The sequence below is a fragment of the Capricornis sumatraensis genome, chromosome 11, assembly GCF_032405125.1.
Source record: "Capricornis sumatraensis isolate serow.1 chromosome 11, serow.2, whole genome shotgun sequence".
NCBI lineage: Eukaryota > Metazoa > Chordata > Mammalia > Artiodactyla > Bovidae > Capricornis > Capricornis sumatraensis.
Genome location: NC_091079.1, coordinates 46,040,502 through 46,068,109, shown reverse-complemented (window position 1 = coordinate 46,068,109; position 27,608 = coordinate 46,040,502). Strand labels below are relative to the sequence as shown.

Sequence of the window (27,608 nt, the reverse complement as noted above, 5' to 3'; positions counted from 1 at the left end):
TTTGAAATGACTGCACCAGAAGTCCAAACTTTAGGAGGCATCTCTCTTTTGTGTTTCCACGAATCTCTATCCTCTGCTTCCAGTGCAACGCTGATTGCATTTCATTGAAATGCATTGCTTACTTGTCTCTCCATCCTGGGCCATGATGTAGTTGTGTCCCCAAAACCTACCTACTTGATGAATATTGCCGAGCAAATGAGGTAAGACCTTCATCAGAGGCACTTGTTTTGATTAAACCTCTTATTCCTTTTGTATGTTGAAAATCTTGCTCAAAATGTAAAAAAAAAAAAAAACAAAAACCCATGTGATCGATGCTATTTTGTAGGCTCAGTTCATGGATAGAGAAAAATAAACCTTGAAGAGTCATTTATTTTCATTGAAGGTTTGCTGTGTGATTCAGGAAGGAGTCTGCTTGGAGTACACTGGTAACTATGACAACAGGGAGACCTGACTACAAACTGGAGTTACAGTTCTCTAGCATTGTGTGTGTTCTTCCACATCATATATTCTCCGTCACCAGTTGATTTTTGTTTTAAATAATTTCCAGATACAAAGAAATGATGGCATATTTTGCTAATTCTCCAAGCAAATTATCTGTGCTAAAAATTCAAGACCTTAAAGGATCTCTAAATTCAGAGGATTTTAATTTTTTTGAAAAATATAAACCTGGATGTTAAGTGATGGCAAAATCTACTCCTTCAGTCTATCATTAAAATCAGAAACTATATCCTTTTGTGGGGCTTTGCACAAAAGTAGTAAAGAATCTACCTGCCAATGCAGGAGACAGGAGATGTGGGTTCAATCCCTGGGTTGAGAAGATCCTCTGGAATAGGAAACAGCACCCCACTCTAGGATTCTTGCTTGGAAATTTCCACAGGTAGAGGCACCTAGTGGCTACAGTCCATGGGGCTGCAAAGAGTCTGACTCAACTGAGCGACTGAGCATATTCACTGTGAAATCAAGTGAAATGATCAGATTCCTGAACATTTCAATGTGATTCAAATTCTAATCAAATCTAATGATTGCAGATTATTAAATTATTAGATTGCAGATTATTAAATCAGAAAATATGTAATCAAATGTGGAATTAACAGATACAAACTACTACACATAAAATAGATTCACATCAAGGATCTTACTGTATAGCATGAAGAATTATACCCATTATCTTGTCATAATCTATAATGAAATATAATCTGCAAAAAAAATCCCCAAACCATGTCACTGTGTTGTACAACTGAAATTAACATAATATTGTAAATCATCTATACTTCAATAAAACAAAAACAAACAAAAAACTAGCAAACCAGCAAAAATTTACTGAATGGCCATTATAAGCTCAGAGCTCTGCTTAATACTTGAAGTTGTGTCATATTTATACTTTCAAAGATCCCTTAATTTAATTGGGGTGGGGTAAGAGATTAGAAACATGAGTTGAAAGAGATCAATAAAATTTGAGTAATCAGGAATTTATAGAGGAATGAAAGCTTGGGATAAGCCCCAAAGGGTAAATAGGATTTTGGATAAGAGGGAAAAGGAACAAGCATTTCAGGAAATAAGAGTGACATGTGAAAAATATAGGTAGCAGCCCATTTAGTTTCTGTACAGTTCTTACTAAAAATGTCTTCCTTATATCAAGCAAAACTTTTCCTCCCACAAATCTGACCACTGAGTGTTCCTCTACCAAAAACAACCCCTCAGGTCTGTCTGTTGTTGTTGTTGTTTAGTCATTAAGTCATGTCCAACTCTTTGTGACCCCGTGGACTGTAGCCCACCAGACTCCTCTGTCCATGAGATTTCCCAGGCAAGAATACTGGAGTGGGTTGCCATTTCCTCCTCCAGAGGATCTTCCCGCCCGAGTCTCCTGCATTGGCAGGTGGATTCTTTACCACTGAGCCACCTGGGAAGCCCCAGGTCTTCCTGTACCACATACTAAATTATCTAAACGCAATGGTTGTAATGTGCCATATAATCTCTGGATTGAAAAAAATTAATAACTTTAACCATTTTTCATAGGAATTGGTGTTTGATACTGTTCTCATCATTATCATCTTCTTTTAGACATAGTCCCTTCTAAATTTTAGAGATGTCAAATTCCTATTAATGTAGGTAAGTTTTCATTGGCTTTGATTTGTTGTTGTTGCATTCGTATCATATATGATCTAAAGACCCAAGTCTTTAGAGATACTGCCTTGTATTGGAAAGAAACATTGATTTAAGTGTAGCATAGACCAAAGGTTGTGAGTTTAGGCAGTGCCAAAGGAAAATGTGGAGATGCCTAGTGGTAAACTGCAGATGCCCATTAGGGAATTCGAGAGTGTGATCCTGGATTAGCTTTCTTAGAAAGAGTACACGCATGGAGAGAATGAGGACATTTAGAAAAGCTAAGCCTTTTGTGAAGCTTACATGCAGTACTGAGGTTGAAGGAAAAGGGTTAAGGAAAAAAAAATCTGAGCGGATCACAATAGTAATGTGTTTTTTAAAAGGGGGAGAAGATAGTGTTTCAGGAAGTAAGGATATAATAGATTGCATTACTGATTCCAATTCTTCACTTATCTGAGCATCCACCCACTACCTTGTGGTTGACCTCATTGGTAATAAAGTGTATTTTTTGCCCTTTGGCCATGTGACTTGCTTTAACTGATTGTATATGACAGAAATGACAGTGTACCAATTCCAGGCCTAGCTCTTAAAGACCTCAGATGTTATTTGTTCTCTTGCTTTCTGCCATTGCCATGGAAAAAAAGATGCCACAGCTAGATTCCTGACAAGAAGGGTGACTCCCTAGCCACCTGGCACATCTTCAAAAGAAGCAGAGCCACCCAGCTGACCTCAGCCTAGATAAACTCTAGCTGCCCCACAGATGTGTGCTCAGCAATAAACGATTGCTTTTTTAAGCCACCAAGTTTGAGAATGGTTTGTTACAAATTAATAGCTACTCAATATCAGACAGTAGTTAACCAAGTCAAATGCAGCAGAAATATGAAGGAGAATTATTATATTTGACAGCAAGTAGATCTTTGGAGTAGAGAAGGTGATAGCACCCCACTCCAGTGCTCTTGCCTGGAGAATCCCATGGACAGAGGAGCCTGGTGGGCTGTGGTCCATGGGCTCGTGAAGAGTCAGACACAACTGAGTGACTTCCCTTTCGCTTTTCACTTTCATGCATTGGAGAAGGAAACGACAACCCACTCCAGTGTTCTTGCCTAGAGAATCCCAGGGACAGGGGAGCCTGAGGGGCTGCTGTCTATGGGGTCATACAGAGTCAGACATGACTGAAGTGACTTAGCAGCAGCAGCAGCAGATCTTTGGAGAGTTTTTTTAAGACAGCCCTTCTCATTGAATAGTGAAAATAAGTATTATTGATTATGAAGATTTTTAGCCAATCACTTAAGTGCTATCTCATTTTCGGTTCAGTTCAGTCACTCAGTCATGTCTGACTCTTTGTGATCCCATGGACTGCAGCACACCAGGCCTCCCTGTCCATCACCAACTCCCAGAGTTTACTCATACTCATGTCCATTGAGTCGGTGATACCATCCAATCATCTCATCCTCTGTCATCCCCTTCTTCTCCTCCCTTCAATCTTTCCCAGCATCACGGTCCTTTCAAATGAGTCAGTTCTTCACATCAGGTGGACAAAGTATTGGAGTTTCAGCTTCAGCATCAGTCCTTCCAATGAATATTCAGGACTGATTTCCTTTACAATGCACTGGTTGGATCTCTTTTCTGTCCAAGGGACTCTCAAGAGTCTTCTCCAACACCACAGTTCAAGAGCATCAATTCTTTGGTGCTCAGCTTTCTTTATGGTCTAACTCTCACATCCACACATGACTACTGGAAAAACCATAGCTTTGACTACATGGACCTTTGTTGGCAAAGTAATGTCTCTGCTTTTTAATAAGCTGTCTAGGTTTGTCATAACTTTCCTTCCAAGCAGCAAGCATCTTTTAATTTCATGGCTGCAGTCACCATCTGCAGTGATTTTGGAGCCCCCCAAAATAAAGTCTGTCCCTCTTTCCACTGTTTTGCCATCTATTTGCCATGACGTAATGGGACCAGGTGCCATGATCTTGGTTTTCTCATTTTACTCCTCTGTAAATGAGAGCTAGCGCCATTTCCATTACATATCCACTTGTATTCATTCCCAAGAAAACACTGAAAAAATGGAACCCTGAAAACTATACATTTTCAAGACCAGAACCTGATTGACAGACAGACATTTATAATGAATGAAGTATTATTATACTTACAGGGTGATCCCAGGAGAGAAGTAAAATAATTTTGGAATTCACTGTAGTTTCCAAATGTTTGAATACTTCGTTTTTCTAGAGGAACTGGGTGGGCAGCAAAAAGTTGAATGGAATGTGTCTCAGGTCATGAGGCTTTATCCCTGTTGAAGGGTGTGACTTCCCATATCATCAGTGATCATTAGCTTGAATTCCTTACTTCTTTGCTTCCTCATATGGATTTCCTCATCTTTTCCCTGTTTCTTATTCATCTTATTCTCTTTAAGTTGTGAAATCCTCTCAGCTTTGTGTAATTTAAAATGCCAAGTACTTTATATAGTTACTCCACCCCCAAGGGGGTGGAACATAGCTCCTCATTCCTGAAGTGTGGGCTGAGCATAGTGACTTTTTTTTTTCAGAGTACAGTGTGGCAAGGGAGGGAGAAAGAGTGGCTTTACAGGAGAACCCAAACAAACACTTCCTAAGCCAGATGGCTGGTATCAACAACAACAGAGATAAATCATGCTGATTACCCTTGATATGGTGATGAAAACCACATTTTACCTCTGTGATCTTACTCTCCTGCCCCAGATTAATTAAGAGGAATGTGCATGCTCAGTTGGGCAGTCATGTGTGACTCTTTGCGACCCCATGGACTGTAGTCCACCAGGTTGCTCTGTCCATGGGATTTTTCAGGCAAGAAGACTGGAGTGGGTTATCATTTCCTCCTCCTAGGGATCTTCTTGACCCAGGGACTGAACCCGCGTCTCCTGTGTCTCCTACATTGCAGTTGGATTCTTTACCCGCTGAACCATCAGTGAAGCCCAAGTTAAGCATGAAGATGAGAGATTGTTTCTTTAGACCAGTCTTGACAGGCTTATCCATCTCAGGATATAGACACAAGAATGTAAAATGTTCATATCCACCATTAAAAATGACGCTCAATCTAAAGTTCTTGAATGCTAGGGTTCTTTCTTATTAGTGTTTCTGTGGTGAGCAAGTGTATAAATGTTCTGTGTGTGTGTGTGCATGTGTGTGTGTGTCTGGGTGTACACACAATGAATTCATCTTTCGAGTTGCCTCCATTGAAGATTTTTGTTTTAAATGAAAAGATGGTTTGAATAAATAAAACCAATATTTTATTACATTTGGTCCAAGTGCTTCTAAATCCTCCCAAGAATTGAAGAGAATGAAATTAACATCAGATGCATCTGTCTGCTCACTTAAACAGCTAATGAAATTTCTTATCACTCAGTGTTGTAAGAGTTTTGAAGTACCTAGAACTGGATAAGGAGTCAGGATGGCATTTATTCAAAGGTATGACAAAATTTCACTTTATGGCAGATATAAAAGATAAAAGTATATTATTTTTATATTTCAGATAGAGATGGAAACTAAAAGAAGACATTAAAAAATACACATATGGGAAGCAATGAAGCATAGTCATTAGACGCATAGGGTTTGGAGTTGGCAGACTTTGATTCAAATGTTGGCTATTCTGTATAAACTTAGCAGGTCATTCTGTCTCTCTGAGTTTAGTTTTTTCATCTATAAAAAGAGCTTGATAGCACCTCCCTCTCTGGTAATGATAACTTGAGATAATGTACACAAAGCCATGGCAGAGCAACTGACTCATTCTAGCCCATAGAAGGAGCTGATGATGGTCATGTTGGCTTTCATTATTACATAAATGAACATGATATCCAGTGGAGAGTAATAGGAATTTCAGAGTGCTTCAGCGTTATAAGAGATCACCTGTGGCTGAGATGTTTGGGAACATTTTCCATTGGCCTGTAATGGAGGGAAGGTTTGAACTCTGGACATATAAGGGAAAGGGCAGAAGGAGCCACATGAACAGAGTTGCCATTTCCTTCTCTAGGGGATCTTCTTGACTTAGGGATCAAACGCAGGTTTCCTATGTCTCCTGCATTGCAGGAGGATTCTTTACCTGCTGAGCCATCTGGGAGCATAGAGCCTATTGTCTTGGGGGAAACAGCAAGTTTGCCAGTGCCTTTGGGACAAGTGAAAAGGAATGTAGAAATATGGTTAGAGTTGTGATCCATCTTAATTCTGCTTGCTGGGAGAGCTACTGGCTGTTTATGCAGAGGTTGTAAGTTTGTGCTTTAGGAAGATTTGAGCTGGTAACAGGGATTATGTGGTTTGGAGCTAGGCGGCTAGAGACACAGAGTCCAATTAAAAAGAGCCATTTGCAGCGTAGTGAGAGTGGAATGGAAATGATAGAGAAATGAGAAGAGCCATGAAATTAAAACATGCTTGCTCCTTGGAAGAAAAGCTATGACTAACCTAGACAGTGTATTAAAAACAGAGACATTACTTGCCAACAAAGGTCCGTCTAGTCAAAGCTATGGTTTTTCCAGTAGTCATGTATGGATGTGAGAGTTGGACCATAAAGAAGTCTGAGCGCCAAAGAATTGATGCTTTCAAACTTTTTGGTGTTGGAGAAGACTCTTGAGAGTCCCTTGGACAGCAAGGAGATCCAACCAGTCCATCCTAAAGGAAATCAGTCCTGAATATCCATTGGAAGGACTGATGCTGAAGCTGAAGCTCCAATACTTTGGCCACCTGATGTGAAGAACTGACCATTGGAAAAGACCCTGATGCTGGGAAAGATTGAAGGCAGGAGGAGAGTGGGATGACAGAGGATGAGATGGTTGGATGGCATCACCAACTTGATGGACATGAGTTTAAGCAAGCTCCAGGAGTTGGTGATGGAGAAGGAAGCCCAGCATGCTGCAGTCAGTGGGGTTGCAAAGAGTCAGATGCAACTGAGCAACAGAACTGAGCAACTGAACTGATGAGGGACAGTACCCAGAATTTAGTTACAGATTAGATATAGAGGTAAAGAGAGGAAAGACAGTTATACCACTACAGGCAAAAGGAACTCGACTGGGTAGGAAGTGAGTCAGAGGTGCTGTAGTTGTTCCTAGTTCTTACATAGTAAGAATCAGCACCCAAGAAAACAAAACACAATATTAATATTCATATTAATATGACTTGATCTTGGAGCTGTCAAGGGGGTGCCTAGAAATGCATGGTTGTATGGGGTCTGAATTCCTGCCACATGAGTGATGAAATATCACCTGAAGTAGAATCATGTCTGCAGGAAAGAACATTTCCTGTTCTCTTCAAAAGAGAAGAGGACAGCCTGTGAGCTCCATCAGGGCTGGGAGTGTGCACTATTTGTTTTTGAACCCCTGTAAATCACTGGTACCTACACATAGTAGATGTTCAGTAAATGATTCTTAGTAAAAGAATGAAGGCAAGCGTTAACCCAAACCATTCTCTCTCTCTCTGCTCAGCTCAGTCACATCCAACTCTTGAGACCCCACAGACTGTAGCCTGCTGGGCTCCTCTGTCCATGGGATTTTCCAGACAAGAATACTGGAGTGGGTTGTCATTTCCTTCTCTAGGGGATCTTCTTGACCTAGGGATCGAACACAGGTTTGCTATGTCTCCTGCTTTGCAGGAGGATTCTTTGCCTGCTGAGCCTTGGGGGATGCCCTCGATCAAGCCATTGGAAACCGTAACATGCTGAAAATAGTCAAAACCCACTCTGGGAGCACCAGTGGGTAAATTTTCTTCCTCTGCAATGCCTCTCATGCTCATTGTTAGGGGCAGCGATGTCACATGTATGTCCTTAAGTCCTTTTTCCATCATGGCTCATATGTATAAAATAATATGCTACTAAGTACTGTGGGGTACAAGAAAGGGAGGGGCTTCCTGGGTGGTCCATTGGTTAAGAATCCGCCTTGCCATGCAGGGGACACCGGTTCAATCCCTGGTCTGGGAAGATTCCACATGCCGTGGGACAGCTAAGACTGAGCATCACAACTGCTGAAGCCCGTGTGCCCTCGAGCCTGTGCTATGCAAGAGAAACTACTGCAATGGGAAGCTCTCGCACCGCCACTAGAGAGTATGCCCTGCTCACTGCAACCACAGAAAACCCTCGTGTGGAAGCAAAGATCCAGCGCAGCCAAAAAGAAATAATTAAAATTATTTTTAAAAAGGAATGGAAAAGAAAACTAAGCCTTAAGATTAATTTTGGTTTAAGAGAGGGCTGTGACTACATTCACCTAGTGTGGGCAATAAGTGGATTACAGGCTAGAAGAGTTAATAATAAACGCTAGATGGATGCTTACAGATAGGAAGTCTGGTATACCACAAGATTCTTAGTCCATTGGGAAAGAATTGATCCCAGAATACCACTTTAAGACAGCCTGAAATGCAAGCAAGGAAGAGGTTTATTTCATTAGCTCTCTAGATGGGGATTGGGCCGGCATCCATAGGGAGCAGCAGCCACAGAAGGAAGAAACCACCCTGATGGAAGTGAGCTATGAGCATTCCCTCTATTACTAAATGACTATGAAAAATTAATTTCATGCTTGTCTATTCTGGTAACTCCTTTGACTGAGGAGCTTCAGAAAAGTAAAAGCTAGGAAGAGTCTCCAAAATGCAAAAGAGCACTTAATACTAGACATGGAGCTTTGTTTGTATCAGCTTAACTGCAAGGTCTCCTCTGATGTGGGTGGATGGCTGTGAATGGATACATTTCTCTTACTTACAATGGAATTCATGACATTTATAGATCTCACATGGAGTTCATGGTAATATACTAGCCACTGCTTGAAATGGAATATTCTTTCCTCTGTCTGGCTCTTAGAGCCATAACATCACTTTCAAGATAAGACATTGGACAATAAGGTGAGGAGGCATTTTAGGAAAATATGCATCCCATGGTACTACATGGCTTTGAATGATTTTGCCCTCCTGAGGTCCTTCCTTCTGGGTGACATGCTGCAATCACTCTTGCAATCAAGAGATTCCTTTTTGAAATCATAAACTGATAACAGTGTGTAAGACAGTTCAAATTAAATAGTGCATTACCAAAACAACTCTATAGATGTTATGTTTTATGGAAGGCACACCTGTGACTTGAGTTGAAAGTATACAGCATCTCATAATTTTAATTAATTCATAAAATTACCCATCTCTAACAGAAACTCCAAACCTCTGTACTTAATAAAGAGATCAATATATCCTGGCAGGAAAGCAAGAGAAGTCCCAAGGCTTAAAACCAAGAGAAGTCCAAAGACTCTAAAATTAGTTGTCTATAACTGGGAGTCTCAACCCTGAAAAATATGGGTAATTTACATCAGAAGCTTTATTAGAGACTGATTGAATTTAGAGAGGCTGCAATCGCATTGAAGTTTTCAAAGTTGGTTTATCCTTTCCCCCTTTTGAAAATTCTAGCCTTCTAATCATAAGCTTTTGAAACAACAGCAAAGCAATCAAGTGCATGAAAGATTAAAAGGAGAGAGCCACAGGAAATCATTATATAATGAAAAGGAAAGTCTTATTTTCATAGATGATGTATTCGGGATAGCTTTATAATCAACTCTGACAGAAATACCACTTGTTGGCTGGTTTCCAGACAGATATCTCTCTATCTGGCTATCACATTTCCACTTTTCAACCTTCTCAAGACACCTCAAGGTCATTGGATTCTCAGAGAGAGAGAGATAAGGTTCCCATGACCATCACAGCTCTCAGCCTCAGGAAGACCCTTACCACTACTAACACCATCTCTAAGTCTTGACTCCAATAAGGCAAGTTTCCTAGGGGGAATTTTTGATCTTGATCAACTCCTATAATATGATGGCTCACAAATTGCAGTTAACAGCAAGCAGTTTGGTCATCCTTCTAAGCTAGGATAAACATATTTTGTGTCCAGAGGGGACAAGCCTTTTGCAGACCCCACCTGCTCGTCTTCCAGAACTGAACACGTGCTTCATTCACTTCAGAAAAATCCCCTTTTGAAAAGGTTTCAGAAGAAAGGTTGGACCTGAGTGCTTTGCCTATGATATTTACTTGGCAGGACCAGACATATCAGAATAGACTTGTGGGGATTCCTAGAGTTCTCCTAGAAGAGGGCCCCCCTGCACATTCCCTGGGCCCCACCCCAGTCCAATTCACGTGGGTCATGGAGCCACAGTAGGAGTTTCCCTGGTTCAAATGGTAAAGAAGCTGCTCAAATGGCAAAGAAGCTGCCTGTAATGCAGGAGATGTGGGCCTCGATCCCTGGGTTGGGAAGATCCCCTGGAGAAGGAAATGGCAACCCTCTCCAGTATTCTTGCCTGGGAAATCCCATGGACAGAGGAGCTGGCAGGCTGCAGTTCATGGGGTCACAAAGAGTCAGACATGACCTAGTGACTAAACACATACACAATGGAGGTGAAAGAGTAGCAAACTCTCTCCCTGAACTCTCTTCACATTGGGCTCACTCACTAAGCCCAGTGAAAACGCAGGCTCTTATTTTCATCCTGCTGATTTCTGGGAATCCGAAGCAAAACAAAAGGTAATTTGTGAAAAGTTCAGAGGCTCCACGTGTTAATAGTTCATCGAACAGCATTAAAACCAACACAGGGCCTGGTTGATTTTCCTGGCTGAGGGACAGTGTGCTTGGAGGGTTAATTTTACTCTGTAAGGGAACTTTACTCATGGAAGCTCTGACACTCCTCTAGGGAATTATTTTATGGAGGTGGTTAAAGACAACACTGGTTTCTTTTACTTAATTACATCACAGATTATCACTTGGCAATTCTCTAAGCAATTAGAGCCGGTGGTTATTATTTATTGCTGCCACTTAACAGTAGCTACACTGCAGGAGATACTGTAAAACATCAACATACATTTATCTTCAATGTAACTCCAAAATATCCTGCTCTGAATAGCAGAAGAAAATTTGGAAAATTCATTGCATATGTATGTAGACACATAATTTATGTATTTAAAATACTCACACCAAGAGAAAGTACATTTTAGGACTTGGGATTTTGCTGTAGGAGGATTTCATTGCCTATCTTTATCTTAACAAAATATCAGAGATTATAAGGGACTGCTTAGAAATATCAGCAGTTTAATTTCCAGAGTAATGCAGTTAAATGCCCAGGCTCTGGAAAGTTTTATCTCAACACTTCCCTCTTGCTTTGATCCTTGTCTGCTACAAATTAATGAGCTATTACCCATTCCTCTTCTATTAGTCAAGGCACAAGGAGGACATTTCTAGTTCTGGCTCATAAGAACGTTCCCAGAGGAAAGACTGGAAGCTTCTGTCTCCTTTAATCACATTCAGCAATCTGGGGTGGTATTTGCCCACCAGGGCTTCCTTGGCTTCTGCAGGAGACTCGGGTGTGATCCCTGGGTGGGGAAGATCGCCCGGAAGAGCACGGCAACCCACTCCAGTATTATTGCCTGGGAAATTCCATGGGCAGAGGAGGGTGGTGGGCTACGGTCCATGGAGTACAAAGAGTCGGACATGACTGAAGCAACTTAGCACGTCACAGCATACTTTACGGTAGTGTATAGAGGACAGTGGTCCAGTGTCTTTATTTCAAGCCCAGGATGTCCAGAAGCAAGCCTAACAGCAGCAGTGATGTAGCTGGTACTACTGTTCTTCTCAAGGCACTGCAATGTGTAAGACTAAAACTATTTTCTTTACTTTTGCTTTGTTTTTTTGCATATCATTTGTGTGAAAAGTGTTATAAACCAATTGCAGTACAGTACCATATAGCTGGTTGTGTTAGTTCGGGACTTAGGCTAACTTTGTTGGACTTACAAACGAATTGGACTTACAAATGCACTCTCAGAACAGAGAGTAGTTAGAACATTTGTAGTTAGAGGACTTACTGTATTGATGAAACCCCTGCCTTGACCAAGCTGCTTCTTTCTGGAACAGATGAGGACGTGCATTCATTCCCTACCAACCCCTTCATGCAGCCTAAACTTTTCTAGAAATTTCCATCTGCCCACTGTGGCAGCCCACCAGGCAAGCAGTACTCCATTTCCATTGGGCAGCACAAGCAGACAGACCTGAGAAAGGCTTCACAAATATTACAGATGCCCCTTAGCTTTGCTACTGTCTCTGCCACCTGAACCAGGAATCACACAGTTAACTAAAGTCTTCCACTCAGCTTTGTTTCCCCTACTCAGCATGGTAATTGCTTTGTTCCCTTTTGCTTTACCTTTGATTTCAATGCGTATAAATAAAAACAATAAGAGGGGGGTAAAGAAGAATATGCATTTTCTAAGCTGTCTGAGGATTGACGATTGTTTGTCTGTGTGTGTACTTCTAACAAGACAGCTGATTACACCATTAGCTTATCTTCAGAGTAGTAAAAACTACCATTCGGGAACCAAAAGTCTACTAATGGCTTATTGAAGTTGTTCACTCCTGCAATGCATTAGCATCGTACTTTACCATAAGGAGAAAAGCATGTTCCGATACAACATCATTCAATGCCACATGTACAGGCTTGCAGGAGACATAGCTCACTTGGGAAATAGAAGAAGTGAAGAAAACGTATCAAGTGAGGGATGCTAAATGAAGCATGGGCTCTTGATTTCTCTTCCATGATCAGAAACCCTATGGAGAAGGATGAGTAGGGGAAGCCACAGTTTAATGCGATTTTTGTTCATTAGTCTGTACAGCAGATAAAGTTAAACCTTTCTTAAAACATTTCTTGCCTGGCAAAAAGACCAGGTGCCTCAATGATGCAGTTCAGAGATTATTTCCATGCAGCTTAAAAGACACAGGCAGTGTCATACACACCTGTGTTGTGTTTGGAACTTGCTAAAAGGCCAGAAGTGTTTCATTTAACCTCACCAACTGGTGAAAGTTTAACTTATGGAGGCTAATTCTTTGTTTTTTTAAAGAAATATTATAGAAAATCTTGTCTATTTTTCACTTGTATTCTAGGGGAAAATATTTTGCATGTATCTGAGGTCTATCTTAATATTTTTACACCTAAGTTTTTTTTTTAAGTCTTTATTGAATTTGTTACGATATTGTTTCTATTTTATGTTTTGGCCTTTTGGCCTCAAGGCATGTGGGATCTCAGCTTACCCACCAGGGATCGAACCTGCACCCCCAGCATTGGAAGGCAAAGTGTTACCACTGGATTGCCAGGGAAGTCCCAGCTCTTGCTTTTAGAAGCGGATGTCCCCCACATGCTCTGTGATCTTTCTGAGTGAGCTTCGGTCTGTCAGAGCATCTAGAGTAGGGCACTCATGTGAAGTGTCTTGAGCAGTGCAATGCCAGCCTAGTCGTTGCTTTGAGAATAAAAATTAAAATGCAAGTGCAATTTTATCATAATTTTCATAAGGGTTATTGTCAGTAATGGAAAAAATACAGTTACAAGAATTATAATAAAAAATGTGGTTGATAAGTGTATTGGGCACATGCATGCATGATAAGTCGCTTCAGTCATGTCCAACTCTTTGTGACCCCATGGACTGTAGCCTGCCAGGCTCCTCTTTCCAGAGAACTCTCCAAGCAAGAATACTGGAGTGGGTTGCCATGCCTCCTTCAGAGGAATCTCCCTGACCCAAGGATTGAGCCCGTGTCTCTCATCTCTCATGCAATGGCAGTCTTTACCACTAGCACCACGTGGGAAGCCCATGGGGCACAAAAACTTGAAAAACAAAGTGGGTCTTGCTTCATCCTGGCTCTGGAGGGTGACTGTCAGGTGCATTGCTCTTCTGCAGCAATGTACTATTTAACATAAGTTAATAAAAGGATTTGTTTTTATTCAAAAACCTTCAATATGATTGGTTAGAAAATCACCACTAAAGAGACACTGCACAGGAGCAGAGGAGCAGTTCTAAGCCAACAAAATACACACCTGCCTTTTGATAACAGTGAGTCACACAGATGCAGATGTAATTTCCCATATTATCCATTTCATATGGTACTCTTTCATTCTTTCTAGGATAGCACTTTTTCTTAAGTAGTTCAGACCCCCAAATGATATGCCTTTTGCAAAACTTCAATTTAAGCAGGACAAAAAAGATAAGTACTTATCAAAATATGTCTCATGGCTAAAAAGTCAAGGCCAATATTAGAACCAAGGAACATAATAAAGCTGGTTGTTCAACAAGGGAAGAAGCATCTCAGGTCCTATTGGATATTCATTTATTCATTCATTTATGGAGAACCCCCAAGTATGACCTGATGCTTGACTCCAAAACAGCTGAGATAGAAGGCCAGCTGCACATTCTCTGGTCTGTACTGCAAGATGCCGGAATTGGGGGGAAGAGAGGATATTGCTGTGGGGTTAAAGAGGAGGCAGAGGTTTTCCAGCAGAGCTAGTTTGCTCCGTTTCCTGGAATCAGTCTAACCCTACCAGCATGTGCTGAGCTCTATGCTCCACCTGGCCTCCTGAATTAAAGAGATTAATCTTTCGCTGTGCTCTGGATGGTCCTTGGGACGTGTAACCATAGTGGTTTATGTTGGAAGCTCTGGAGCCCGACAGCCGGGTTGAATGTTGTATCTGAAATTATCATCTTGACTTGGCCAAGCTTGTTGTTTCATTTGTCTGTAACTCGAGTTCCTCATCTGTATCATCAGAAGGAGAGTGCCAAATTCCTAGGATTTGGATGAGAGAATTAGCTCTGAAAAGGTGCACTAAATATCACACGTTTTTTCAGCAGAGGGTAACTGAATTCTATGTGCCGCGCATTATACCTGATGCAGGTACGATAGAACTGAAGGCAGCGCATCTTTGGTTCACAAGCTGACCATTCAGGGGACCGAGAAGAAAACCAAACAGTAGGCCTCCCGTGGTAAGTGCAGTGGTGAACAGGATGCCAAGCAAGGTGTGCAGATAGTCCAGGGAGCTTGGTGTAGTGTGGGTATTGGCAGTACATGCAGACACCAGACCTCAGTGGCCAAGTCACAGAGGAGCTAAGACCTCCCCATGCTGAGTCTGAGGCAGAGTCCTCTCCTCTTAGCAGGACTCAGGTCTGCTCTCTTCTCTCTCCTCCCACCAGGCCAGTGATGCTATCAGAGGGCCCTGAGCTCCCTCTGGTTGGGGAGGAGAGTTCTTTCCCCTCTGCAAGAGGCAGAATGGAGCCAGGGTGAGACCTGGGCATAAAGAAGAGGATGCTAATAAGTGGAGCCCACTGGACATGCCAAGGAGGAAGGACAAGTGCAGTCCAGTTCACCACTGAAGCTAACAGAGTTAGCTACCACCTAACCCTTTCATTGCAAATATCCCTGAAGAATCTGGGGTTTGGGGAGGTGGGTAACTGAAGGTTGGGGACTTCCCTGGTGGCTCAGCAGTAAAGAATCCAGCTGCAATGTAGGAGCCGTAGGAGATGCAAGTTTGATCCCTGGGTTGGGAAGATCCCCTGGAAATGGGCATGGCAACCTACTCCAGTATCCTTGCCTGGAGAATTCTATGGACAGAGGGGCCTGGTGGGCTGCAGTCCCTGGGGTCACAAAGAGTCTGACGTGACTGAAGTGACTTAGCATGCATGCAACTGAAAGTTAGAAATTCTGTCACTTTCCACCGGAAAGCCAACTAACACATTTTCATGACTCTGAATCTGCCTTTCTTAAGATGCACAGTATTAAAAGCCCTCTGGGATATACAGCACTGAATTCAGCCTCCATTCAAAGAGAGGAAACAGCAGCTGTTTTCACTGAGGGGCCTTCACACCCAAGTCTTCTTAAAATTCCCTTCAAAGCCATCAATTAGATTCTGGTAGCTTTATCAAAACCTGCTGGTACAACCTTGACTTTGGCCTCCAGCATTAAAAGGTGGAAAATACTGCCAGACTGTCTCCTGTGTATATTATTTTGTCTGAAACAAAATTCTAAACCCTAGGGAAAAGTCAGTCTTAGTGACACTTGAATCCACCTGGATTGTAATTCTCGGAGGCATGCAGTGCCTAGGGAGCTGGCCACCCCAACAATACCAGATGGCGGGTGCAGAGTTGATGAGGGACCCTCCTGAGAGATGCTGGATGAAACGAGCACGGATGTGGGTTCCCAGCTTGGGAGCCAGGCCTGTGATTTGGCACACACCTATTCACAAAGGCCCCAAAAGAAAACTGCCAGCCAGCTGTGAACACACTGTATGTGTGGAAAACAGCCCATGGAGGACAATGAGAACAGGGCTTCGGACAGAGGACCTTCCACTCATTCACGGGTTTAACACAGGTCTATTATCTTTAACAGCTTTGCGCCTCTGTCCAGTTTTAATCCTGGCAGTTTTTACACCTTGTTCCCTCTAAACAGAATGATAGACTTAGCAATGAGTGGAATAGAATGCATCCTGATGTGGGCTAGAATGACAAACGCCAAAACCATCCACAAGCCAAAGAGGAAATGTTTTCTATTGTTTATCTGCTGCTGCTGCTGCTAAGTCACTTCAGTCGTGTCCGACTCTGTGTGACCCCGCAGACGGCAGCTCACCAGGGTCCTCCGTCCTTGGGATTCTCCAGGCAAGAACACTGGAGTGGGTTGCAATTTCCTTCTCCAATGCATGAAAGTGAAAAGTGAAAGTGAAGTCGCTCAGTCGTGTCTGACTCTTCGAGACCCCATGGACTGCAGCCTACCAGGCTCCTCTGTCCATGGGATTTTCCAGGCAAGAGTACTGGAGTGGGGTGCCAGTGCCTTCTCCTGTTTACCTGCTGGCCATAGCTTATTCTTCTAAGTGCATTTTAAAGGCATGTGTTTGTACCAACAATACTTTTAAGAGAAGGCCATTGTCTTCAGTGCCTGCATCCTGCCTGTGATGTTTGCTCTGAGCTGACAGAATGGACACCTGGTTACAAAACAGAACAAAGCAAAACCCAGGAAATACAAAATGTCTTCCAGCCCCCAAATTGCCAACCTGAAAATATTCTGCCTCAGAGTTTAACAATTATTGAAACAGTTAAAAAAAGAGATTATTCAGAAACAAAATTTCTATTTACTTTCAACAATAGGATATCGAAATTCATCCAGACTGAAAATGTACACAGCCTTGCTAGAAAAGTAAGAGTTCCTTTTCTTTCTTTTTCACTCTTTTCCTCTCCCCTTCCCTCCCTTCCTTGTCTCCTTCCTCATTTATCTTTTTTCCTTCTTCCTTTCTTTCTTCTAATACTTCACCAACTTGTCTGTGGTATACTCTCCTGAACTGCTGTTGCTCATGAGACCCAGGCCAAATATTTGAGTTCTGGGCCCCTTCAGTCAGTGCCCTCCAAGGGACATGTGACCCAGTGTCCTTCCTTAGACACAGGTCACAGGTCTGGCTCTGGATGGGCCACTTCAGTGCCTCACCGTGCTCCAATGTAAAGACCTCTTGCATCCTTAACAGAGGTCCTAGTACCTTCGAGCTGATGCCTAGATCCTATGCCTTTCTGCTCCGTCCACCTGACTGACTGTTCCCAGGGCTCAGGTTGCTGTGGGGCGAGAGGTGTCACCTTTCCTTGGGTCACCACCTTCCCCTTGTGTCCACTAATGAGGGGAGGGTAGAGGCGCCCCGTGACAGCAACTCCTGCTGACCCCTCGAGGGCTGCCCCACTCTGCACCATTCTCTTGTCCCCCATCTTCAAAGCAGCATGACGTGCTTAGTCGCTCAGTCATGTCCGATTCTTTGTGACCCCGTGGACTGTGGTCCTCCAGGCTCTTCTGTCCATCGGGATTCTCCAGGCAAGCATACTGGATTGGGTTGCCATGCCCTCCTCCAGGGGATCTTCCCAACCCAGGGACTGAACCCGTGTCTCTTAGTTCTTCTGCATTGGCAGCCAGGTTCTTTACCACTAGCACCACCTGGGTCAGCCCTTAAAGCAGCCTAAGCCCCTCAAAATAAACACATGCACACACACACACACACACACACACACACACATAGAGCATTTCCTTTTGTCACCAAACCCTGTGACCCAGGAGGGAGAGCAAGGAAGGGTAAACTGGCTGTGAATGAGACCCTAACTGGATCTAAGTGTTGAGTGTTTCCCACTCTGGATCTCAGCTCAAGAGAGCAGTGTGTGGCTCCTATAGCAGGAAGGAAGGTGGCTCCTTGGGAAAACCTGCTGATTATGGTAGAGTAGGATATTTGAAAGAGCAAAGACACAGCTTGGGAACCAGAAAGTTTGTGTCCTTATTTAATTGGGTAGTCTTAGGAACTGACCTAACATATCTGAATCACAATTTCCTCTTCTATAAAGTAAAGAGGATCATAGTATCTTCTGGGTTCACTGAGAGGATTAAGATAAGAAAAGAAAGAAAGTGCTCAGTCGTGTCCAACTCTTTGCGACCCCATGGATTGTAGCCTACCAGGCTCCTCTGTCCATGGGATTTTCCAGGCAATAGCACTGGAGTGGGCTGCCATTTCCTTCTCCAGGGGATCCTCCTGACCCAGGGATCGAACCCCGGTCTCTGGCACTATAGACAGACACTTTACCATCTGGGCCACCAGGGAAGTCCTCAGCCTATATCAGAGGTCCTCAAAGTGTGGGAGTTTCCTAGAAATGCAAGTTCCAGGACTTCCCTGGTTGTCTGCTGGTTAAGGCTTCGCCTTTCAGTGCAGGGGCTGTGGGTTCAATCTCTGGTAGCTCCTAGCTAAGATCCGACATGTCTCATGGCCAAAAAAACCAAAGTATAATACAGAAGCAACAGTGTAACAAATCCAACAAAGAGTTTAAAAATGATCCATATCAAAAAAAAAAAGAGTGCAAGTTTTCAGACACCACTCTAAGCCTACTGAGCTTGAACCTCTGGGAGGGAGGCCCATCAGGGTTTGATTTTCACAGACATTACAGGAGATTCAGGTGTATCCTCAAGTTTGAGAACCACTGGTCAATTTAAAGATGCCTATTACAGTGTCTGGGATGGTAGATGCTTGACAAATTATAGTCTTTTTCCTCCCTATTTCCCCATTCAGAAATAAAGAAGTATAGAGTCTTAAAAATTTTCCCTAACCCAAAACAATTCAATCCATTGAGATACTTGCAGAAATAGAGGCTCTGTGCCCAGCATTATCAGGATAAAAAGTGAGGTGAGAAAAGATAGGTTGTACTGGGCTTCATGGGTCATGGACTTCTTCCTGAGAAATGCAGAGATGCTGAAAATTGCCAAAATTGCCCCATTTTACAGTGTCAAATCTCAAGGTTCCTGCAGCCGGTTACTTGTCTGGGAGTGAGATCTTTTTAAAATCAGTTCTTCCACTAACTACTCGTATAAACTGAGGAAAATCCATTTTTGCAATCTTTTCTTTCTTTATCATCATTTTTTAAAAAAGAACCCTACTAAATATTCTCTAGTAGTCTGTGTGAGGTGGTAGAACAAGTGAGCTCTAGATGTCACACAAACCAGGATATAGATTCTAGCTTGGCTGCTTGCTTACCTGTATGACCTTGGGTGGGTTATTTAATGATTCTGGCCTTTAGTTCTCTCATGTTGAAAATAAAGACCGCAATAGCACACTCTGCACATCTATTTTGCAGACTAAATGGCTATATGTGAAGACACTTAAGCTAGCTCACATCACAGATCATCTGACCCCATCGGGTCAGATGGGGGCTGATCTGAAAGGTGGGACGCAGCAGCAGAAGTATCTGAAACGTGCCGGGTGCTGTGGTGTCTGGATACTCAGGGAGCATGGAGGAGGAAGGGCATTTGAAGCGGACTGTGTGAGTTAGACGGAGGGGAATGGGAGAGCCCCAACTGGAAATGGGCACCACATGCAGAAGGCAATTGTAGGGTGAACAGGAACCAGAAGGATACTGCAAACCCAGTGGTCACCAGACAGGAAATCATCACAAGAGGGAATTATTGCCTAGCTCACTTCTTGTGGCACAGGATTCTGAAACACCAGCAAACATGCCTGGAATGCTCCAGGACACAAGCAGGGCCCAACCTACTGCTTCAAAGCATTCATGACTTTCAGACAGGAAAGGTTGGGATAGACAAGGATTGAGAGCCACCAGTCCTGATCTTGCAGTCAACTTGATCTTGCAGTCAACATGGGATGCCTGGGTGAGGGGATGACCTTTGTGAGCTACTATAGTCAAAAATCCAATTCTGAACTACTGACCTTTCAGTTTGAGAAACAGAAGCTGAGAAAGCCTTGTAATTCTTATCCTGGAACCTTGATTTATCCACAAAGGCTCATATAGAATTCATTTTACATTTTCCAAATTACTCTTTTGCCATACTCTATTCCACTCTGTGTTTTTTGGATGCAGGAGATTTGTTTGGTTTTAATCTATTTTTTCCTTTTTGCTACTGTAGAGTATATTCATTCTTTTACTTTTCCTTGTTGTTGTTGTTCAGTTGTGTCCAACTGTTTGTGGCCCCATGGACTGCAGCATGCCAGGCTTCCCTGTCCTTCACTGTCTCCTGGAGTTTGCTCAAACTCATCTCCATTGAGCTGGGTGATGCCATCCAACCATCTTGTCCTCTGTTACCTCCTTCTCCTCCTGCCTTCAATCTTTCCCAGCATCAGGATCTTCTTTCTCAGTGAGTTGGCTCTTCGCCTTAGGTGGTCAGAGTATTGAGGCTTTAGCTTCAGCATCAGTCCTTCTAATGAATATTCAGGGTTGATTTCCTTTAGGATTAACTGGTTTGATCTTGCAGTCCAAGGGACTCTCAGGAGTCTTCTCCAGCACCAAGTTCCTTAGATGGCTTGTATTTGGCACTGACTACCTTTGTCAACTTGACAAACCTCCGGATTCACGAGCTTTTTTCCCCCTGCCTGCTTATCTCCCACCTTTTTTTTTTTTTCTAGGCCAGCAGTCCCCAGTCTTTTTGGCACCAGTGATTGGTTTCCTAGCAGACAATTTTCCCACTGACTAGGGAGGTAGGTGATGATTTCCGGATGATTCAAGTACATTACATTCATTGTGCACTTATTTTTTGTTACATCAGCTCTACCTCAGATCATCAGGCATTGATCCCAGAGTTGGAAGACCCCTGTTCTAGGCTACTCTTGATTTTTAAGGACGTGGGTTGCTTTTCTTTATCATTCTGTCAGGTTATTGTCATCACTACATTATTAACTTTTAACTTCCCCCAGTCTCCTCTTTCCACCTTGCTCCCTCCTCCCCTCACACGTCATCCCATGGAGATCTGGTGACAGGACAGCGGGAGCTATGCTCGCTTCTACTCCTCAGTCAGGGGGTGGTAAGGAGGCTTCTCGCAAGAAAAGGCATGATGCCAAAAAAAAAAAAAACCCAATGAAACACTCTAAGACTGGCTCCTGCCTCTAAATTTAGGACATGCTACGCTTTACTATCCTCTCATTCCCCAGTGGTTCAGTGCTAAAGAATCCTCCTGCCAATGCAGGAGATGTGGGTTTGATCCCTGGACTGGGCAAATCCCCCGGAGAAGGAAATGGCAGCCCACTCCAGTATTCTTGCCTGGGAAATCCCATGAACAGAGGAGGCTTAGCAGGCTACAGTCCATGGGGTCACAAAGAGTCAGACACAACTTGGCAACAACATTTTGAAAAAACATATTTGTTTCCCTTTTGTTACAAGTGGGAAATGCTACAGCATTTTAGAAGTTACAGTGAAAGCTACAAAGATCAAATAGTACCAAAACAGAGCCCTATTACTCACAGAGGGAATTATGAGTCTCAAATTGGGTTAAAGCCTGGAATTTCTCCAGGATGAGTGGATGGTGAGACTTTATACTCTTGCAGGGAAGCTTGAGTGATGTCATAGCAACTGCTGGGAGCAGTGCCCTATCTGCCTATGGGTCCCCACCCCATGCTGACAGCTCAGAGTGGCAAAGAAGGTCCAGCAAGCATGGAGAAGCCCTGCCCCACATTGTTCTCCCCAGTGATCCTACTCCAAGGGGCTGTGCCTCTCCTCTCAGACAGCATCCATCTGTGCCCTGACCCTGGCCTCTGACCCCTTACCCGCACCGTGCCCTACCCCCCGCACCACCCCCACAAAGGGTCCCTTTATCCACCACACTTGGTGTGCCTGCTGCTTGAGTTCTGACACAGATTTTCCTTTAGGGAAGGGCATGCCACCCCAGGATGCTTGGATATCTGATCCCCTAAAAATTCTGTATTTGAAGCAAAAGAGAAGAAATCTACTCTTGTTGCAGTCTGTTTCTCACAAGGAGTGAAACAGAAGTTTGTTACTTTTTAGAATATGAAGTTTGATACTGGGAGACAAAGCCTTAAGCTGTAAAGTAAACTCTGCTGCTGCTAAGTCGCCTCAGTTGTGTCTGACTCTGTGCGACCCCATAGATGGCAGCCCACCAGGCTCCCCCATCCCTGGGATTCTCCAGGCAAGAACACTGGAGTGGGTTGCCATTTCCTTCTCCAATGCATGAAAGTGAAAAGTGAAAGTGAAGTCTCTCAGTCATGTCCGACTCTTAGCGACCCCATGGACTGCAGCCCACCAGGCTTCTCTGTCCATGGGATTTCCCAGGCAAGAGTACTGGAGTGCGGTGCCATTGCCTTCTCCAAAGTAAACTCTAGATAAATATAAACGTGTTACCTAGGTTTTCACTACATATTTACGGATAGACTCCTACTCTGAAGAAAACTGGCTTAATAGTTTTGGTGAGGAATAGAAGGGAGATGGTGGGGCTTCTCTATGCCTGCTAGACCTCTTTCCCACTCGTGAGCTGTTGGCCTGGGTTGTTGTTTAGTGGTTAAGTTGTGTCTGACTCTTTGTGACCCTATGGACTATAGCCTGCCAGGCTGCTCTGTCCATGGGATTTTCCAGGCAAGAATACTGGAATGATTGCCATTTCCTTCTCCAGGGGATCTTTCCAACTCAGGGATCGAACCTGAGTCTCTTGCTTTGGCAGGCAGATTCTTTACCACTCAGCCACCTGGGAAGCCTGGAATGAGGCCCTACAGGCACACCCAGAGCTGCTCCCAGCAGTTGCTATGACATCACTCAAGCTTCCCCTCGGAGTATAGTCTCATCATACCTTTATCCTGGAGCATTTCCAGTCTTTAACCCAATTTGAGACTCACATTTCCCTCTGTGAGTGATGAAGTTCTTTTTTCTTATTATTTGATCGCCTAAGAAGGAAAAAATAATCTCTCGTCAGCCAGAAAAGACTATTTTCCCTAGCCCACTTGGATGTAAGCTTTGCTGCATAAAGTTCACACAGCACATTTGCCTTTGTGATCTTTGCTGATACTTCCTGATTTAGAGCTCGTACCCTTCTCTTCACCTGATAGGTCCTGGTCATCCATTAAGAACCTGCGTAGCCATTGCTGCCTGCCCCAACCCCCACCACGTGAGGTGTCTCTCCTCTGCATTGCCATGGCAACCAGCATATTTATTTCTCACAGACAGCACTTGCTACACTTTATGGAATTACTTTACTCTGTTATTGCCCTCATTAGCCACTTAATTTTTCAGGGGTAGCCATCTTGCTTATTTATGTGGACAGTGTTGAAATTGATCCAATTTTTGTGATCCTGGAAAACAGCAAAAGTTAGGTAATCTCCCCCTCCTTTGTGTTCCTGCAAAGCAGGCTGGCAGCAAAGAACCACCCTGCCCACATGACATAGATCAGACTCACACAGCTGCCCCCTCCCTGGTTGACCTGTGACACAGAGTCTTCAGCTCCCCATTCTTTGCCTCATAAATGATCAGCTGACCTGCTGGTCGCCACTGATCAAAGGAACATAATGCTTGTTAACTGAATTAGGTTAAGGTTCTCTCCTTCCCCTGGGCCCTGAAGGTTGGCTCAGCCTCACTTGGTCTTAGGTAAAACATTCTCTGATCTACTCTTTATCTGGCCATCCTTTCATCTCACCTCCCACCTCCAGATCTTTCTAGCCTTGTTTACTTCTCCCTGGGAATGAAAACTCTTCCTGCTTAAGCCATGAGACCCTCACAGATCTTATGTTCTGAGTGCTCTCTTTATGGAAATCGTCCCCTTCCCCCACTGTACTAGGGGGACCCAAGGGACCTCGGGATGTTTCCAGGTTGCACGTCATCTGTGAGCCGAAGCTCCTTCTGCAGATTCCTGTTCCCCATCCCAGCTCCTCTCACCACCATCTCCCACGGCTTCCTGCATACCAGACAGGGTGGCTGCATTGTGTTTATGATACTTCTGTTTGTTTGTTTGTTTAAACAAATTTTTTTTTTTAATAAAAAGCTACTCATTGTGTTCCCTTGCAGTGGGTTGTATTTAAATCTTTTTAGTTTACCTTTAGCATTGTGCAGCTTAAAATAAGTGATTTAAATAACCTAAATATTTAAATCCTGAATTGTAAAAAAAAAAAAAAAATTATTTCCTTCTCTTCTTTCCTCCCCTTACAATAATCTTTTTGGATAAAGCCCTTCCTTATTAAGTCCAGATTGGTTTTGTTTTTTGTTTTTTCATTTCTGTTTTGTTTATTTGTTTGACTGTGTCAGGTCTTAGTTGGATCACTCAGGATCTTTCTTTGCCAAGCACAGACTTTAGCTGTGGCTCTCAGGCTTATTTGTTCCAAGGCATGAGATCCTAAAGGAAACCAACCTTGAATATCCATTGGAAGGACTGATGCTGAAGCTGAAGCTCCAATACTTTGGCCACCTGATGTGAAGAGCCAACTCGCTGGAAAACACTCTGATGCTGGGAAAGACTGAGGGCAAGAGGAGAAGGCGGCCACAGAGGATGAGATGGTTGGATGACACCACTGACTCAGTGGACATGAATTTGAGCAAGCTCCAGGAGATAGTGACGGACAGGGAAGCCTGGCGTGCTGCAGTCCATGGGGTCGAAAAGAGTCAGACTTAGCAACTGAACAACAACAAGGGATCAAATCTAAGTACCCTGCATTGCAAGGCGGATTCTTAACCACCATACCACCAGGGAAGTGCCCAGACTGTTTTTCTATTTGACAATATATTTATTCTCACACAATAAGCACTTGGTAAACATTTTAAAATGTCATTCCTTTTACTAGTTTTGAAACTTAAGGTTTTTGATTGATAATTAATCCCAAAGTTTCCTTTCTATTTTATTTTTCTTGCAAGCTCCAGTTAGTCGTATACTCTTGTTAGTATCTTCTCTTACCTTTGAGATATTTATAGGACTCTGTCAAGTGTCACACCTAGATGATTGGGCTTTAATTTCTAAAGGTGTTTTCTGATATAATTACTTCCTGCTATGATGTCGTGCTGCAATTCATGGGGTTCCAAACAGTCGGACACGACTGAGCAACTGAACTGAACTGAACTGATGATGTTTACCTACTTGTCACTGGATATATACCTTATTAAATGTTCAGATTTTGTCATATCTTTATTCTTGCCCTAATTCAAAGTGTATTTCACATCTTTTTTGCTTCCTAAGCAGTATAATAAAAAACATAATCAGTAAATGAATATAAAAATGAATGGACTAAGAAAATTCATAGATATTTGAAGTGCTAACGTTGTCAGTAATATCCTCACAGGAAAGTACAAACAAAATATATGAATAAAATAAAAGAAATCTTCAAGACCTTCCAGTTAAACATGGCTGATTGAGCATATGGTTTTACTTCTTCTTCACTTAAGACCTTATTTACCTAAGAGTAAAGAAATTTTTTAAAAATGAGTAAACCTTGGGAACAAGGAAAACATATGGAGAGATGATGGCAGATGAGAGATACTATCAAATTTTGGAGGTTGGAAAGCAGATGGACAAGGGACTGCTGAAGTAATAGACCAGAAAAAGGGAGCCAGCAAGAAGTAAGTCCACTTTGTACCACGAACTCCCGGAAATGCTCAGAACATAGCAGCCTCTGAAGGCTGGGGCAGGTGACTCAAACCAGGGGAGTCATGGGATGTGTTTAAAGCATTTAGATACTAAATTCCTTCTCAGAAGAAGGACAGTTTGTTCTTGGGAAGTTAGAACAGAGAGGCCCCAGGACAGTGTGTCCATCTGAGGCCAGGCTGCAGGTCAAGCAGGGGGTTCAGTGAACGGCTGTTTCTGAAACTGTAAAACCAAAACTGCCTGCCTTCTCCACGCTCAGCTCTCAGAGGACTGGCACCACCCTCATCCCTGGTCAGAAGATCAGGAAGACTTCTCTTTGGAGACGTTGCACTGAGCAAGAAAAAAGACCTGCAGATACTGAAAGCTGGGAGTCCTTCATGGAAAAAGACAGCTGGCTACCTCATCACACTACCATGGAGCTCACAGGTCCCTCCCATGCAGGTTGAACTTTCACATAGGTGTTTAGAACTGTTAAGGACTTAAGGAGGACATAGCCAAGAAGCAAGGACAAGCAAGGAAAAAAATTAGCTTGGAAAAGATGCAGAAAATGCGAGAAGTATTAAAATTAATATTACTGGAGAGATAAAATACTGACACTCTTCTTATTTATCTTATATGCAGAGTACATCATGAGAAATGCTGGGCTGGATGAAACACAAGCTGAAATCAAGATTGCCGAGGAAAATATCAATAACCTCAGATATACAGATGACACCACCCTTATGGCAGGAAGTGAAGAAGAACTAAAGAGCCTCTTGATGAAAGTGAAAGAGTTGGCTTAAAGCTTAACATTCAGAAAACTAAGATCATGGCAGCCAGTCCCATCACTTCATGGGCAAATAGGTGGGGAAACAGTGGAAACAGTGACAGACTTTATTTTGGGGGGCTCCAAAATCACTGCAGATGGTGACTGCAGCCACGACATTAAAAAATGCTTGCTCCTTGGAAGAAAAGCTGTGGCCAACCTAGACAGCTTATTAAAAAGCAGAGATGTTACTTTGCCAACGAAGGTCCATCTAGTCAAGGCTGTGGATTTTCCAGTAGTCATGTATGGATGTGAAGAGTTGGACTATAAAGAAAGTTGAGCACTGAAGAATTGATGCTTTGGAACTGTGGTGTTGGAGAAGACTCTTGAGAGTTCCTTGGACTGCAAGGAGATCCAACCAGTCCATCCTAAAGGAAATCAGTCCTGAATATTCATTGGAAGGACTGATGCTGAAGCTGAACCTCCAATACTTTGTTCACCTGATGTGAAGAACTGACTCATTTGAAAAGACCCTGATGCTGGGAAAGATTGAAGGTGGGAGGAGAAGGGGATGACAGAGGATGAGATGGTTAGATGGCATAACCAACTCAATGGAGATGAGTTTGAATAAACTCTGGGAGTTGGTGATGGACAGGGAGGTCTGGCATGCTGCAGTCCATGGGGTCACAAACAGTCAGACATGACTTAGCGACGGAACCGAACTGACTGAACTGATAGGAAAAAAGAGTAAGCTGTTATTAACACAAGAGCACTCTCAGAAAGGAAAAATGTGATATCGTGGGTGAAAGATGCAGAGAAGTTTGAGAAGGTCATAACAAGAAAATCTTTAAAAAAAAAACAAACAAAAAAAAAACAAAAAAGAAACCACAAAAAACAAATTTAGAAAGTGGAAGAAAAGAGTAAAAAAGAAATTAACTCTTGTAACTCAAACATTCAAATGATAGGTGTTACATAAGCAATAATTAGAGAAAACGGAGGAGGTGATTTAACAACAAATAGTAATAATAAAGTAAGAACGTTTCCCTGGACTTAAGCATCTGAATTTACAGATTGAATGCGCTCATGGAATGTTCAGCTGAGTAAATGAAAAGACCCA

The 27,608-nt window shown here is 42.9% G+C and overlaps 1 protein-coding gene across 1 annotated transcript in view; it reads right to left on the bottom strand.

The window, feature by feature from the left end:
* Window positions 1–27,608, bottom strand: part of CLVS1 (clavesin 1) — a 147,065-nt gene that overhangs the window by 98,072 nt on the left and 21,385 nt on the right. The gene's annotated exons all lie outside the window — the stretch shown is intronic.